The following is a 17257-nucleotide window of genomic DNA, read 5'->3' on the forward strand; positions in this document are numbered from 1 at the left end:
GCTGTAATTCCAACACTGAGGAAGCTGAGGCAGGAGGATCGCCATGAGTTCAAGGTCAGCCTGGGCTGGATAGTGAGTTCAAGACCAGCCTGGATTTCATGGCAAGACCTTGTCTCAAAAAAAAAAAAAAAAAAAAAAAAAGGGCAAATAGAAGATAGATTGTAGGAAGATGCAGGGAGGAGGGAGGAGGAGGAGGGGAAGGGATGAACAAAGAATGTAGATGTGTTATGTGCTTGTGCCATTCCCTACAATGAGTGTAATCATTATGTACTGCAAAGTGTACTAACGAGGGCCGGGGATTTAGCTCAGTGGATCCTCCACTTTCCTTGAAAGTGCAAGGTCCCAAGTTTGATCTCCGGTACCAAAAAAAAAAAAAGTGTACTAATGAAAACTTGTTTTAAAATTCAAAGATATCAAAAGCAGGCAGCTAAGCCAAGCCGGGTGCTCGGTGCCCTGTTCGGGTCGCACAGCCCTGCCCCTCCCTGGCCTGCTGTCCCTCCTTTCTCACCAGTTGTCTCATCTCGGGAACACTCACCCCTGCCCCTGCCCCGGCAGCCGACCGATCACATTATTCTAGCCCCTTCACTTCCCACACAGGGCATCAAGGGCTTGGCGAGAGACTCACGGACCAGGGGGCCCTGGCTTTTCCCTGTGCTTCTCCACAGCAAGGGCGCCAGGGGGACTCATTGTGGGAGGGGCCTTCTTCCTTCCTTCTTCCTTTCTCACTCCACCTGCTACAGGAAGGAGAGAGGGAGAAGAAAGAGGGTCGAAGATAAGAGCCTGAAATGATCAGCAAATTAAAATGTCAAAAACATAGCTGGGTGTGGTGGTGCAGGCCTCCAGTCCCAGATCTCTGGGAGGCTGAGGCAGGGGGACTGCGAGCTCAAGTCCAGCCTGGACAATTTAGTTTCAAGGCCAGCCTAGTCATCTTAGTGAGACCCTGCCTCGAAATGCTAAAGGGGCAGCAAAGGGGGGTCAGAGAGAGACAGAGGCAGACAGAAACAGAGAGACAGAGAGAGGGACAGAAACAGAGACAGAGAGAGACAGAGGCAGAGACAGATATCACATTCAGCTCTTGTAAAAATTTGCTCAGGTATGTATTAGAAAACTTTTTTTTTTTAAGTTTTTGGTTTTTTTCTTCAACCGGCATTTGCCAAGCACCAACATAGGTATAAACAATACAAGAGTAAATAAAGCAAAGTCTCTGATCCAAAGGGCCTGATAAGGAAGTCAGACCAGTGAAGGGTAATGAAAAAAAGAAAGAAATCAAAATTTTTTTTAAAGTGCCAGACCTAGTGGCACATATTTGTAAGCCCAGCACTCAGGAGGCTGAGGCAGGAGGATAGTGAGTTTGAGGCCAGCAGCCAGCACAGCAAGACCTTGACAAAAAAGAAAGAAAACCGCAGTCTAGTAAACTAATTTTGTTTTTTTAAATGTTAAGTATAGTGCCCCTAAATGATACCTTAAGGGTGGTTTTGCTGGCTTAGGAAACTACAGATCATCTTCTTTTTCTTACGTAATTTTCAGACTCTATTACATTTGCAGTATGCCTTGCGTTTGTAATAAAAGTTTAAGGCTGGCCTGGGGATGTACTTGCCGAGTGTGAGCCTCCCACTTCAAGCCGCAGCACCAAGGGAAAAAGAATTTAATGTTTATGCCCTTTGACAATGCGATAACGTTTCTGGGAATCCATTTCCTAATAAAATAATCTGAAACGTGAATACATTGCAATATTATCATTGCAACATTTTTTATAATGGTTAAAATGAGAACATTTTGTTCAGGGCCGTTCCGTGGATTTTTCCTGAATTTCTACATTTCAAAAGGTTGAGGCTGCACGTTAGAGACCCTGCCGCTAGGTGGCAGGAGGGAGCCTCTGCCGTGCAGCTCCACTCGGCGTCGCGTTCCCTCCGAGCCTCACAGCCCCGGGCCCAGATCGCTTCACTGTGAGTTGATTTCAAAATGTTTCACGATGCGGCCAAAAATGAAAACAGTCTTTAACCTAGAAATCTCACTTTTATAAATAAGTTATTAAAAATATGGAGGAAGGGCCGGGGATATAGCTCAGTGGTTCCGGCGCCTGCCTCCCTCGCAAGCGCAAGGACCCAAGTTCGATCCCCGGTACCAAATATATATATATATATATATATATTGTCTGTGTCTGGATCCTCCAGAGAAACAGAATCAACTAGCTATGATATATGATGCATACGTGACGTGACACGATACGACATGGAGTCGGCTCCCGCGATTATGAAATCCGAGGATCCCACAGCCTGGAAGCCCAGCAGAACCAGGCAGCAGTTCCGGTCTGAAGGCTGGAGGACCGAGGGCAACAGCGGTGTCAGCCCCAGGCTGAGGGCCAGGCTGCAGGCGGGAGAGGCCAGGGTCCAGGGGACCGCAGGACAGCGGGCAGGAGTGGCTTCCGGTTCTGTTCAGGCCTCCAGTGTCTTGGCTGAGGCCGTCCTCTTCGGGCAGGGAACCGCTGTCCTCAGTCCACCGATTCGAGTGGAATCTCGGCCAGAAACAACCTCAACAGATGAAGGTATGAAGAAATGTGGCATTTACACAGGGGAGTACTACTCGGTCATAAAGAAGGATACAACTGAGTCATTTGGAGGAAAACGGATGCACCTTGAGGTAGGATAAATGATATAAAGATAGGTAAAAGGGAGATAAGGAAAATCGGAATTTTAGGGTTATACTGTTAAGAAAAACCCTCTTCAGGACATAAGCTTTACTTGAGGTGTTTTCTTCTTCCAGGACACTCACCAAAAAGCCCTCAGGGTCTTAAAGACACAGGAAACCGCAGGGCTGGGCCTGCACTTTGCACCTGTAAACTGCGCCTCTGCGCGGCCCAGTGTCCCCGGAAGCCGCCCTTCGAGGCAGTGGATCTCGGCTTGAGACACCTGCACATGGGGGCGTCTAACGAGGCCCTGCGGGCAGTAAGTGCACCCTCGGAAGCCACACCCGAGGTCGCAGCCCTCGTCCCCATCAGGGTCTGAGGGTGGCCGGCCCTGTGTGCTCAAACACACTGCACTGTGACTTACACACCGTGTTCAGAACCACTTTACTTAATAGTAAAATTCACAGTTTTAAAATAAAAATCTGCAGTCCATCTTTCTAATAATTTGCCATTTCTAAAATCCGATGTCCTTTCTAACTCCGAGAGCTCATTTGAACCTTCCTTGATGGGGGCCCACTGCGCCCCCAGCCTCTCCCCCGTGACGCCCTGGCCGCCCTCGGAAACCGGGGTCAAGCAGGGTCCTGGCCTGGCCTTCCCTCTCACAGCGGGCATCAGAGGAGAAGGGGCTCCTCTTCAGATCTTTTCCCTCTTTGCTCCTTTAGAGAAAGAGCAGCCCTAGCCCCTCCCCACCCTGTCAAACCCTCCCCGGCACCGCCTGTCTGCTTTGGGTATAGCGTCAGCCTCTTCCCTTTCCAACCTTGCCAGTTCCCTCAGAAACCAAGATTCGAGTTTCAAAATCCCAAAATACACCAGAGCATTCTCTTCAGAGAGTCCACAGCAAACTAAACTGCTTTCCATACTGAAATTCATAGTATTATGAATTCTATCCCACTCAGTTGCTAACATAAACTTGACACCTGGTTATTATCTCAGTTGGCTTTTTTACTTAGTCCCCTAATTCTCAATACTCAGAACAAACAAATGCTCTTCAAAAATCAGCCTGTCCTTGTAATCCTGTCACTCAGGAGGCTGAGGCAAGAGGATCGCTGAGAGTTCAAGGCCAGCCTGGACTGCATATAGAGAACTCATTTTTTAAACAAAGCTTCTACATTTGAACCCTTGGAGGTGGAAGTCAGCAAATTCTCCCCAGACAGCAATCAACACCGAAGTTGTCCCCCTCTGTTGAATTAAAAGAGCCAGAGCTTTGCTGACTTCAAGCCTTGGCCAAAACAGATCTGACTGCGTAATGCAAATTTTTGTTTTCTCTTAGTGCTGAATGCAATTTCTTTAACAAAAGCAAGAAGTAGCTAGCTATCAAAATGAATTACTTCAATGTATATATATAATACTATAATTTTGTAAGGATAAAATATAGTAAATGAAGCTGCACATGGTGGCACACACCTGTAATCCAAGCACTCGGGAGGCTGAGGTGGGAGAATCATCACCAATTCAAGGCCAGCCTGCACTTCAAAGTGAGACTTTGTCTCAAAACAAACAAACAAACAAACAAAAAGATAAATGAACTCCGACGTGATGATGCCTACCTGTATCCTAATACTCAGGAGGCTGAGGCAGGAGGACTGTCATTAGTTCAAGGCCAACTTGAACTACAAAGTGAGACTCAGACTCAAAAAACAAAGCAAAGCAAACAAACAAACAAATATATATGTATGTACAATGAAAATAACTTCTGGTTTACTCTAATCAGCTGCAGAAATTTAGACTAGTGTAAAAAGAAGTATTACTCGACTTTATATTGCTTTACGTTTAAATCACAGACATCTGTTTCTCAAGAATAGAGATTGTTTTCTGTTTAATGAACAACAAAGCTCATTTTGAAGATCAAACATTAGAACTGAGAGCACTAGGAGTGTGGACAGATGAGAGGTAAGCCACAGGAGAAAGTTTCTGCTTTCAAGGAATTTATAATCTACAGTACTTACCAAACTACTGTACATTCATACAATCACTCAAAGGAACTTTTTTTCCTGGTGTTTTGAGACAGGGTCTCACTATGTAGTTTAGGCTGGCCTTAAACTCACTGTGTAGCCCAGGCCTGTGGCGATCCTCCTGCCTCAGTCTCCTGACTGCTGGGATTATAGGTGTGCACCATTACCCCTGGCACTCATAGAAACTTTTGAAAGCAACCTAATAAACAACTTGTCAATGTTTGGGAATTATTTGGTTTTGAAGACCTTTAAACCTGAGTTGTCAGACAAAGTACAGGGCCCACCAGGTATATTTGAACTTCATAAATAATAAATAATTTAGTATTACTATGTTCCATGCTTACATTAAAAAGTATTCATCATCTGCCCCAAATTCAAGTTTCACTGGGCATCCTGTATTATGATTTGCTGAACCTGGCAACCTTACACTTGAGGCATGTAGAACCCTAGCTAAGCGGAGTCAGCCAGATAAATTTCTTAGAGACTGTAAGTTTTAAGCCAAGTGCTGAGGAGAGCTGCAGGGGAAATAGCAATCCCTCGGGTAAAGCCATGCCGAGGCCCTGAAATCCAGCTGAGCACGTAATTCCTGGTTAGGACAGTGACCAGGTCGGCAGAGCTGAAGAAGGATTTTCAAGATGAATAGAGACCTGAAAATCACAGATGTGAATGAGTGATCACCACTCTTTTTTTCTTTGTGAGTGATCTCTTTTAACTAGATTTATTTCTGTGCAGTTTGTAAAGAGAATAATCCTCCCCAGTAGGACCTTTCTTTTTTACCATCTCCTCCATATTAGCCAAGACCACAGGTTTCAATGGTTTGGACAGAATAGGATTTAAACTACAGAGGTCTTCATCTTTATGGGTTATGCATATGGACGTTACAACTGGAGTTCCATAAGTGTACATCTCACAATCACAAACATCTTTCAGACTCACACACACACACACACACACACACACACACACACACACTATCCCAGTGTCTTCCAACAGCAGAGTCTGATACCTGGAGACTCTTGGCTGGGCCAGGGATCCCAAGGTTGCCGGGAGAGGATGTTTCTGCACACGTAAGAGCGTGCAGAGCATTCCTGTTACTGTAGAGAAAGCTGCCAGGAAGAAGTGAAGTAATGAAAGGAATTAGGAAAGGAAAGCCCTTGTCTTTCTGCTTTCAAATCTCTGTTTCTCCTACCTAGCAACCCTGTATGGAGAAATGTATCTCAAACATACATGGGCAAAGCTCCAATTAGACATGCACAAAGCTATCCCTTGTAGCACCATTTGCAACAATAACAAAAAAAGAAAACTTGGAAAAATCAAAATGTCCATGAAGAAGGGACAAGTGGAATAAACATGGCGCACCCATATGATGAGGACTCCGTAGCTGCAAAGGGAGAGGAGGGGCCAGGGATTTGCTTGCTGCTCCAGTGTCTGCTTAGCACTTAGAGACAGAGGAGGAGGAGGAGAGAGAGAGAGAGAGAGAGAGAGAGAGAGAGAGAGAGAGAGATTAATAAGTGAAGGAAGCAATATCTAGGAAGTGTGTACATTATGCTACAGCTTGCATAAGAGCCAAGTATACACATCTATTTGCTTATGTTTAATAAATATATATGATTTCATTTTTTAAACAACAAAAATCTAACCATGAAATTAAAAATAATAATATTTAGGTATAGGGGAAGAAAAGAAAGGGACAGAAACTAGACCTAGACATCTTTAAATGTGATTTGTTGGGTAGGTTTAACTTTAGGGATCCTGTAAATGTTAAGTAATTTAGAATTAAATTATGAAGAGGATATCCTGAAAGCTAAAACATAAAAGGAAATAAATGATCCTAAATGTGTGGCTAGCCAGTGGTATAATGACCAAAGAGGAATATTCCCCATGACTTACAAACACAATACTTTGGCTGAAACTCTCAGTGGGATGTCCTATAAGGATAAAAAGAAGTGTTAAGAGAAAGTAATAGGGGCTGGGGATTGAGCTCAGTGGTGCTGCTGCCTGCCTTGCAAGCGCAAGGTCCCGAGTTCAATCCCCGGTACCAAAAAAAAAAGAAAAAAGAAAAACTAATAAAAGACTCTTTAAAGCTCTTGGGTCACACTGTTGGTTTCTGAGATGGTCATGTGTATAAAATAGGGGACAAGGCAAATGAGTAGATTTCTAATGTTCAAATTCTCTAATAGTTCACTGAGAATTGAGATTGTGGGCATAGGAGGAAAAAAATGACTAATTTAGATGGAAGAGGTCAAGTAGAAATCCTATAGTCATAAGTTTAAATCTGAAGTATCATATGAATGAATACTGTATCATACCTTTAAATCAAAAATATGATATTTCCTGGGTCCATTCCTTGAGAAAATAGCAGAAAACATCTTAGAAGCAGTAACTAAGTAAATAGCAATGAGCACTCAAATGCCCTACGAGTGACCTTGAAAACCATTTCTACATAAAGAAATAGTGGAACCTCAGAACTAATTCCAGGGGCAGCGGAAATAAAAGATGAGCTTGGAATGTGTTGTCAAAGACTGCAGAATCAGGTCAAGGGCCAGGGATTTAGCTCAGTGGTTTCACCACCTGCTGTGCAAGCACAAGAACCCGAGTTCGATCCCAGGTACAAAAAAACAAACAAACAAACAAACAAAAAAAAAACAGAATCAGGTCAAAAGGACTAGGAACAAACATGAAGAGGCTCCCACCAGCCAAAGACGGAACAATTTGAGCATTATAACAGTAATGGCAAGATTTAAATCCATCAGATGGGCTTACTTTATTAGTTTGTAATAGTAAAGCAAAGTAAAACCAAACTGGTTACTGTCAAGATACTAGTGACATAGGAAAAAAATAACTCCCAACATATTAGATGTCAAATGTGGCGAGTTTGTGGTCTCACGTCGAGGAATGACGTTGCAAACCAAGGGAAGAATTTGGGAGAGTTTTATTGGAAATAGGGAGAAGAATAGCTCCTGGGTTTCCAGGAGGCCCTTTGCCAGGGATAATTTATACAGCAAAATCCCAATGTGGATCAAACTACAACTAACCTATAAGAGTACAAGTATAGTCACTTAATGTTGATCCAACAGGGAAACGAGTCACATAGCAAGGGTACAAGGAAAAAACAAAAGAACTCTTAGAATGGAGGGGAGTTTGGGTCCGCATGAACTGGCCATCCATCTATGTGTCTAATGCCCATCTGTGCCCACTGGACCAAGTGGTGCTAATTATAGTACAATCTCAAGCTGCTGTTTATCGCTAGGGGAGATTTGAAGGCCTGGCTATTGAGGCCTGGCTCTCTTCAGATTCGTCTCCAGCCACACTTCTGGTGTCTTTATTTTGTGTGTGCTGACTTCCTCAAAGGCCCAATCCCTATCTGTGTATTAATTTCTATCTAATTTAGCTGTCTGTAATAGTAGGAAGCTAAACTTACTATTTTGAAAACTGATAAAGGAGCCAGGTGTGGCGGTGTATGCCTATAATCTCACCTACTTGGGAGTCTGAAACAGGAGGATCAGAAGTTTGAGGCCAGCCTGGGTGACTTAGCAAGAACTTGTTTCAAAATAAAATTTGGGAAAGGCCTCAGGAAGTAGCTCAGTGGTAAAGCACTTACCTAACATGGACAAAGCCCTGAATCCAATCTCCAGTGCTGAAAGAGAAAAAGTGGGAGGGAGAATTAAGCATTTATCCTATAACATTCTGTTACTGAAAACTCAGACTTAAATCTGACAATGCCTCAAGATCCAATGTCAATTCACAAGAACTAGAGGAGAGAAAGGCACATGTTACACACTTTAGCAAAATCCAGACGCCCAACAGCATTAACGTTTTAATTACAAGGACAAAAAAGAATGTGAAGAAAACTATGGATTAAAAAGGACTTAAAAGGGCCTGGGAATTAGCTCAGTGGTTCCCTTGCCTTTCTCACAAGTGCAAGGTCCCGAGTTCGATCCCCAGTACCAAAAAAAAAACAAAAAAAGACTTAAAAGATACACCAAAAAAATCACAATGTGAAACCTTAATTGGAACTTAATTCAAACAAGTAAACTGATTATGATCTCTATGAGACAATGAGAAATTTGAACAGCGGTCTGATCATTGATATTAAGGATTTTTATTAATTCTTATATCTGATAGTGGCATCATTATTTTAAAATGAGGTTTTTCTTTATTTTTAAGAAACATACACTAAAAGTATATGAAATCTGAGATCTTTTTCAAATGAATACTGAGGAAAAGAGTAAGAAAAAAGAGATAAGACTGTCTACAAAGTGATAATCATTGAAGATAGAAGACCAGGATATGGAAGCTCATTGTACTTTTCTCTCTACTTTTATGTACATTTAAGATTTTCCTTAAAGGGCCGGGGATTTAGCTCAGTGGTTCCACCACCTGCCTCCAAGCACAAGGTCCCAAGTTCAATCCCTGGTACCAAAAAAAAAAAAAAAAAAAAAAAATTTTCCTTAATAAAAATTTTTGTAAACCCCATATTTCCTATTAATGAAGAGCTGCAATTTATGGAACAATTTACATGAATTATTACTTTCCTGATCCTGAAAATGACCTTGTGGACCATGTACTTTTATCATATCCACTTAGAGATAAAAAAAGTAGAGGCCGTAAATTTCCAATGATGAATGTCATTATATTGTATACCTAAAATGTACCAATGATTAGAATGAATAATCAATAATGTAAAATAGGAAGAAAAGGTCCAAAGGGGTAGGGGTAGTGGGAGGGGCAGGGGAAAGGAAAGAAGGGAAAGGAAAAATGATGAGAAATGGAAAAAATGGAAATAAAGTCTTTGTAAATAGGGAAGGGTGGAGGAGGTGAAGGGAGGGCTAGGAATGGGGAAAAAATAAGAACCAAGATGCATTATGTAAAGGTACAATTCCCAGTGAGAAATGTAATTGTGTTGTATACCTACAATGTACCAATAAAAGAATTTAATACAAAAAAAAAAGAAGTAGAGGCCAAGAGATTAATTCAGATGCCAAAGGTCACACAGCCAGAGCAAAGCTTCAGCTCCAGCATTACTAAGCACCATACTGTGAGACCACATAACCATCCCCCCACTATGTGTCTAGGTTTGCATAAAATGAGAACACAAGCTGTCCTTGTGGACAGTTGGCATCTGGGTTTCAGACATTTAAAAACTTTTAACTCTGAGAAATACACAACAAAAATCATTGACCAAACAATAGCATGTGAAGCCATGCCATGGAAAATATGTCACAACTTCTATTCATAGTGTAAAGCCCATTTAGGCCTACATGTGACCCAAAAAAGTACTACTGAGCCTTTCAAGGAATGAAAAAGTGGGCGTGATACTCGTAGACAGGCAAAAAAACATATGGTCCTTAGGAATATGAATTTGAACAGAAAAGTCTGAACACTAGAGAACAGCCTGCTCCTAGACCCCGTGATGTTCCTAGTGGTCATCACAAGAGGCTGGCAGTGACCCAGCTGGCCTGGCTAGAGGACCATCTGGAAGGAAGGGAAGTGTCTGCCACACACTGGTCAGGCTGGCATCGCGCTGGGGCGTTTGCACCTGTACAAACCCCAGATAAGGGTAGAGAGGTGACATCAGCTCTGAATCACTCAGGCTCCAAAGGAATTAAAGCTCCTGACTGAGATATCAAAGGAGGCTTCTCAGAAACAATGAATCAGTCTTAGGATGACTTATTACCACATTTTAAAAACTGGTCTGGAGTTCATGCCTGGTCTAGGTAAGGCCAATATTATCTTCTCCCCTGAATGTAACTCAGGAAAGCTATCTTTATTACTCTGCTTGTATCTAACAACCCAGACACCAAGTCTCTGACTTGGACATATAGCTGTGAGGTTGAAGACTGTTATCTTCCCCACACATTCTGCTGTGGGAGGAAATCACTTTTTATGCATGAAGAGACCAGACTCATTCTTCACTCTTTTCTAAGGAACAGAGATAAAAATTTACAAGGATTTTCAGACATCAGAGATACAAGACTTGATTGTAAAACATGTGATTCTTTTAACATCTTACAAGTTTCATAGGGAAATTAGGGGGTGGATGGATTTGAATCATAAGTAATCGGTTGTTTTACCACACATGTGCTAACTCTAAAGCCTTTAACATGGTAATAAGAGGTAAAAAATTAAAAGAAAGACTGTGGACATTTCAGAATCAATAACCATTCAATGAAAATATTCTAAAAGATAAAAACTTAGGCTGGGGATGCAGATCAAGAGTAGAGCACTTGCCTAGCATGTTCAAGGCCATGGGATAGATAACCAGCACCACACACACACACACACACACACACACACACACAGAATAATTTTTTAAATCTCACCCTAGGGCAGGGGATTTAGTTCAGTGGTTTCGCTGCCTGCCTTGCAAGCACAAGGCCCCAAGTTCGATCCCCGGTACCAAAAAAAAAACAACAAAAAAACCCTCACCCAGATCTTTTAATAATGCCCAAAGAGATTTTTTTAAAAAGAAGTATGAAAATTTAGAAAGCATTTAGTAACATAAAGTACATAATAAAAAATTACAATTGTTAGATTTTCTATTATAGCAATTTTTTCATCTGAAGAGAACGTGTAAATATTTTGTGTTGCAATTAGAGGAATAATAGATGTTTAATTCCTAAAAAAGAAAAGAAATATAGCGGCTAATCAAGTCCACCATCACACTAGCAGATTACTAATAATGTTCATTCAGTTACCTTCACTTTCTGGTTTTAAAAGTATTTCTTTATTACTCCCTTGTATAACTTTCTTTCTTCCAATAGGTCAAAGTACTGTAGATTATATATGTATTCATTAATTTAACAAATATTGCAGCACATTTCACAAAGTACGTTATATTCCAGGTACAGCTGAGCACAAGGAATACAACTGTGAATACAACAGATGTGTCTCTGCCTGTGTGAAGGTTTGAAAAAGACATAAATAAAAAGATATTATAATAGAGTATAATAAAATATTAGAAATTAATGTAATTGCAACTATTATACCTTGTAATGGTTGGGATCCAAAATGTTCTCCAAAAGCTTGTGGTGTTATGTACCTCAAACATGTACTAATAAAAATTTTTTAAATTTAGAAAAGCTCATGGTGTTAAAGGCTTGGTTCTCCGCTGATAGGCTTTAGGAAATGATTGGCTTATGAGGGCTCTAACTTCATCAAGTGGATTAATCCACACTTGAGTTCATTAGGAGTTAATATGAATGGAACCTAAATTTGAATGTTTATTTGACTAAAAAAGGTCAGTGAAGATTTAGTGCCATTAGGACTTCCCGGTTCCCAACATGAATAATCCCAACCTACCCTGCAATCAGCCAGAGTCATGTGACTAATTCTGGCCAATAGGCTGGGAGAAGAAATGTCACTCCTAAGGGGAAGCAGATAGAAGACAAGACCTCCCTGCGGCTCCCCTCCTCTGCCATGATGGCTATGGAGGTCAGATGTTGAGAGGAAGTTCTCAAGATGGAAGCAGTTTGGATTTCTAGGTCACAAGAAAGACTGGAATTATAAAAGTCACCAACTTCTATCAGACTTCCTGTGAGAAAAAGATGAGCTGTGTTGTGCATAGTCACTGAGGATTAGAGGTTCTTTTCTTCCTCTTTGACCATCCTCACAGGAATCACACTCATTTTCATGACTTCTCCATCTTAGCAGTGAAGAAAAAAAGACACAGAAACATTTAGAGAGGTGCCTAAAATTAGCCAAGAGTGACATAGGATATCTGGCTTCTGATGAAAGCTGTATTCAAAACACAGGTATATTTAAAAAGCAGATTGAAACCCACTAATTTTAAAATTTTTGTACTGAGTACAATCAGGAATTTTTAAAAGATAGATTCTTTTCCTCATGTAACAAGAAATCCAAAAGGAGTCTCCTATCACTTCCTGATCTTGGGCTTTCTTCTTCGTGGTCATAGAGGGCTGCCCCATCTCCAGGCATTGCATCTATGTTCCAGACAGGGGAATGTAAAAAGACATATATCTTGTAAATGTCACCTTTTTTAAAAATAAGGGAAACAATCACTTTCCCAGAAGCCCCACTGGGTGGACTCTTGCTTACATTTCATGGGCCAGAATTAAACCACAAGGTGGCCTCTGGTTGCAAGGGATCCAGGGAATTCTGTCTTTTTAACTGGACACAGAAATTATCTAAACACGTTTTGGGTCCCTGTCACAAAAGGGAAAAGAGAGACTGAGTATGGGGGAAAAAACAGAGCCTGCCCCTCCATGGGTCATCAGGGAAGCTGGGACTTTTTCATAGTTGAAAGGAGTACAGGCTCTCAGAATGAACAGAGAGCTTGTGAGCACTGGCCTAGCGAGTCCAGCTCCTGCTTCTACAACATCTCTAATAAAGGGCCTTCCAGCTACTGCTGAACACAAAGTAACAGCGTCTGAGTATTGGCTACTACATTCAAGGGAACAGGACGTGGGGTCCTAGCAAAAAGCTGACTACAGACTTGTGATCAAGATTTTAAAAAAAAGATAAAATGAACAGGGTAATACAAGAACCTAAATGACAAAGTGCAAAATGCAGTGAGTTCTAACCCTTCAGTAAAAAGATTTCCAACTAGGCATGGTGGCGCCTGTCTGTAATCCCATCTACTTGGAAGGCTGAGGCAAGAGGATCACAAGACCCAGGCCAAACTGAGCAATTCAGCAAGACCCTATCTCAAAATAAAACATAAAAAGGGCTGGGAGACAGTTTAGTGTGAGGCAGCCCTGAGTTCAATCCCCATTACTAGAAAAAAACAAAAGACATTTCCATCTTTAAATCAGATGATAAAATGTTGCAATTGAGTAAGGATGAAGCATTTAAAATGTCTGGTGATGGAGACAAGAACTCGCCCCCACTGATCCAGCAGACAGATCAAGTGTAAGAGAGGCCTTGATGTGTCAGTCTGTGGCTTTGGGTAGAATTATCCTGCCATGGAACATACAGATACTGGCCTGACTGTCTGACTCTGCAGATTTCAGAGCGTGATCCAGAGCAAGGGAGAGCCACGAGGCTGAACTATTTTCATAATACTGAGAAATGATTGGCCTTTTCCTCTGTGTCCCATGAGTATGCAGAGGCCACAGAACTTGGGATGTCACTACAGAGCGAGTGCAGAAGCAGATCTGAGACTCCAACTCTCTTTCATTAAGGAACACATTGAAAGCATTTGTAAAAAGCAAAAAACAATCCCACTCTTCTCATTCATCTTTTTAACAAACTTTTTTCCCTTGGGAAAATAGGGCTTTTTCATAAAATATTTACGTTAACATAATGTTAACATCAGTAGTTAGAAGTAATGGTAACAGTAGTTACCATTGTTGTTGTGTTGTTGACAAGGTCTCACCATGTAGCCCAGGCTGGCCGTGAACTCAATGTGTAGCCACTATATAGGCAAGATTCTCCAGCTTCAGCCTCTTGAGTGCTGGGATTACAGTTGGGAAGCGACACACCTAGACTATTGTTATTTTTAAATAAATCAGTAAAAACAATTTCTCAGATTTAATGTACCTTGTAGTAAATATCACCAATCACAACCTGCATAAACAAAAGTTCTTTGAGCTTCTCAATAATTTCCAAGATTATAGGGTCTGGATATCTAAAAGTTTAAGAATCACTGATCTATTGGTTATTGAGAACCAATAACCTGAGCCCAACTGTGATAGTAAGTCTGCCCATTGGATATGTGATGTTGCAATACTATGGAGGCGATGGAGTAAGAATAAGAATGGTCAAGTAACTAACGCATTCTTTTTTTGTTTAGTAATAAATCTTATAAACATCTAGAAAACCTTTGTGTGTTTGCAGTTTAAGATGTCTACATTTAAGATGCAGTTTAAGATGTTTAAGAGAACCTGACATATTATGGAAAATGACATGATGCTATGATTTATTGAACTTTTCCATAGGTTCTTTAAATTTTTATTTTAGAGTGTGTAATAAAACTTGATTACATTTATGAATAGCAATGAAATATTTAATAGATGCTTCATTTAGAAATCTGTATATTGGAGATGGGCGTGGTGTTGCACACTTGTAATTCCAGCACTCAAGAGGCTGAGGCAGGAGGATTGTCACAAGTTTGAGGCCAGCCTGGGCCACCTAGTGAGCTTACGGCCAGCCTGAACTATATAGGGAGACTCTGTCTCAAAAACTAAAAGAAACAACAACAAAAGAAATCTAAACATTAATTTACATGTGTTTAGATTTACAAGAGTTGTTTAAATGCTTAGTGCCTACATTTATACTATTTCAGATAATCAAGTATTCAGTATTTTTATCAATTCCAGATGGACTTTTTTCTCATTTTAAAAAATCTACAGCCTTCATTGGAGTATCTCACAATAAATGCAATAAGATAAAATTGACAGTGTGTTTCCTTTCTAATAGTACATACAATAATGGCGTATCCTATAGTTTTTGGCATCTTGAATTTGATGCTATGGTATTAAACTTGAAAACATAGTTTAAAATATTTATTGAAACTCACATTAATTTTAGTTATGGGAATTTAATGTGTTGAATTTATAGATTAATGGAATATTGATTTTTTTTTGTGGGGGTGTACCAGGGATCGAATTCAGGACCTTGCTCTTTCGAGGCAGGCGGCAGAACCACTGAACTAAATCCCTGGCCCCTGGAACATTGATTTTTAAAAAGCAAGTGAAAGCAAGCCGGTCATGGTGGCACATGCCTGTAATCCCAGCACACAGGAGGCTGAGGCAGGAGGATTGTCACAAGTTTGAGATCAGCCTGAACTACACAACATGACCCTGTCTCAAAAAAAAAAAAGCAAAACAATTTTTCTTAATTTTTTCAGATTTATTAATAAGAGTTGCAAACATAATTTAAGAGACATAAAAAATTTCTGATTTGTAATTCTAATAAATTGGACATTAAACACAACCAAAAGTAAGCAGCCGTTTCTGTGCACAGTACCCTCAGATGCAAAATAAAAGAATGTCAGGATGACACACAAGGTGAGGGTAACAATTTCCACAGAGAGTTCTGCTCAATAGCCAGTGGGATAAAAATATATACCATTGCCTAAATATGCCTGAAATATCTTAGGAGCAAAAACTTTACCTTTCTCCCTGCTGAATTTTGAAGTTAATCAACACGTCAATTGGAGTCAGCCTTCCACAAATTCTTGAACTTGGTTTTCTATAATCAGAATGTTATATACATCACGTCCCTCTGCAGTGGACACTAAGTGCTTCTGAGAGGTTGTCCTCTCATAACTGTCCCTGTCGGTGCTGACAAGACAGAGGGAAATCACCTGCCAGTGACAGTAATGGTGCTACCTGCAAAGGCAGCAGTGTTAGGGTTCATATCTAGATGCCCTCCCAAAGCCTCTGCGCTCAAAGGTGATTGGATTATGGGGCTTATAGCTGACTTGCTGTCTGGAGGTGGGGTCTGCTCAGAGGTGGGTCACTGGGGATGTGACCCGGAAGAGTTTTTCTCCCTCCTAGCTCCTTCCTTGGCTCTTTGCTTCCCCTCCACCACAACATGAGCAGCTGCTCCTCTACCAGGCTCCTCTGCCATGCTGCCCTGCTTTGGAGCCAGCCAACTATGGACTGAAATCCCTACAAAATGTGAACCAAAATACACCTCTCCCCTTTTAGTGGTGGAACAAATATTACCACTACACTTTTTTTCTGTTTTCTTTTTTTTGGTACTGGGGATTGAACTCGGGTCCTTGCACTTTCGAAGCAGACAGCGAAACCACTAAGCTAAATCCCCGGCCCCACCTCTCCCCTATTTAATTTACGGGTGGCAGGTATTGTGTTCCAGCACCAAGAAAGTGGCTAAGACCAGCAGCAAGCATGCAAGCAAGAACACCTCATGTGGAAGCCCTCAACTCACCTGTGATTAACACTCCCAGCCACCGAAGTGATCGAGCTCAATTCCTTCTCTGTTCACATATCCAGTCAGGACCCAAACTGTGGCTCTCTCTTTCACGAGGTTCATATCTGCCCTTTCCTCCCCATTCCCACAGCCACTATCACATAGTTCAGCCTTTATTTTCTCCCATGAAACACCTCAATACAGAAACATTTAGAAGCTCAGAAACTAAATCCCAGAGGCATCACTTTCTTGATATCACAATATTCATTATAAATAAAAAGCTAGCTTTGCTTTTTCTAAGGTGGTGTCTATTTTTATTTCAGCAGTTCCCTAATGAGCTAAGGCAGTACCTGTGGAAATACTCATTTGATAATTCTGCAATTCTTTGTGCAGTGCCTAATCTCAGGTATCCTGCTGCAGTGCCAGTCCTTCCAATGTTCCTCCACTGTCCCTCCTGAAGCCTGATCCACACCACAGGTTAAAGTGGCCCCTGCGGCTGACACCCACTCGGTCTAAGAATGACCAGCTCAGCCTGTCCAGCCAGGGCCAGACCCTCCCAACCAGAACTTCGCAGCCAACCAGCTGTTTCTTCTGGCTTCATTTCAGTCCCAATCGGTACTCTATTTAAAGAACTGAGAGTTAAATTTGAGCCAAATAAATAGCTAGGAGGTGATAGCAGCTTAGCCTTTAAGGTTTTAAATAGAGCAAGACAGTGCATAAGGAAAAGCTTCCCTGGAGCACCACAGGAAGAGATCCCTCCTGAGAGTCACTCTCCTTGTCA

The 17257-nt window shown here is 41.3% G+C and overlaps 1 long non-coding RNA gene across 1 annotated transcript in view; it reads right to left on the minus strand.

Moving 5' to 3' along the window:
* LOC147824071 (uncharacterized) overlaps nucleotides 1-15901 on the minus strand; it is a 30901-nt gene extending 15000 nt beyond the window's left edge. The window contains exons 1-2 of the long non-coding RNA XR_015442845.1: nucleotides 15715-15901; nucleotides 8240-8275 (exon numbers count right to left, since the gene is read on the minus strand). This is a non-coding gene — a long non-coding RNA (uncharacterized LOC147824071). The remainder of the gene's footprint in view (nucleotides 1-8239; nucleotides 8276-15714) is intronic.
* Nucleotides 15902-17257: the final 1356 nt, after the last annotated feature.

This window comes from Heterocephalus glaber, unplaced genomic scaffold, assembly GCF_053883595.1.
Source record: "Heterocephalus glaber isolate CG9 unplaced genomic scaffold, H.glaber_assembly_v1.0 deba00001555, whole genome shotgun sequence".
NCBI lineage: Eukaryota > Metazoa > Chordata > Mammalia > Rodentia > Bathyergidae > Heterocephalus > Heterocephalus glaber.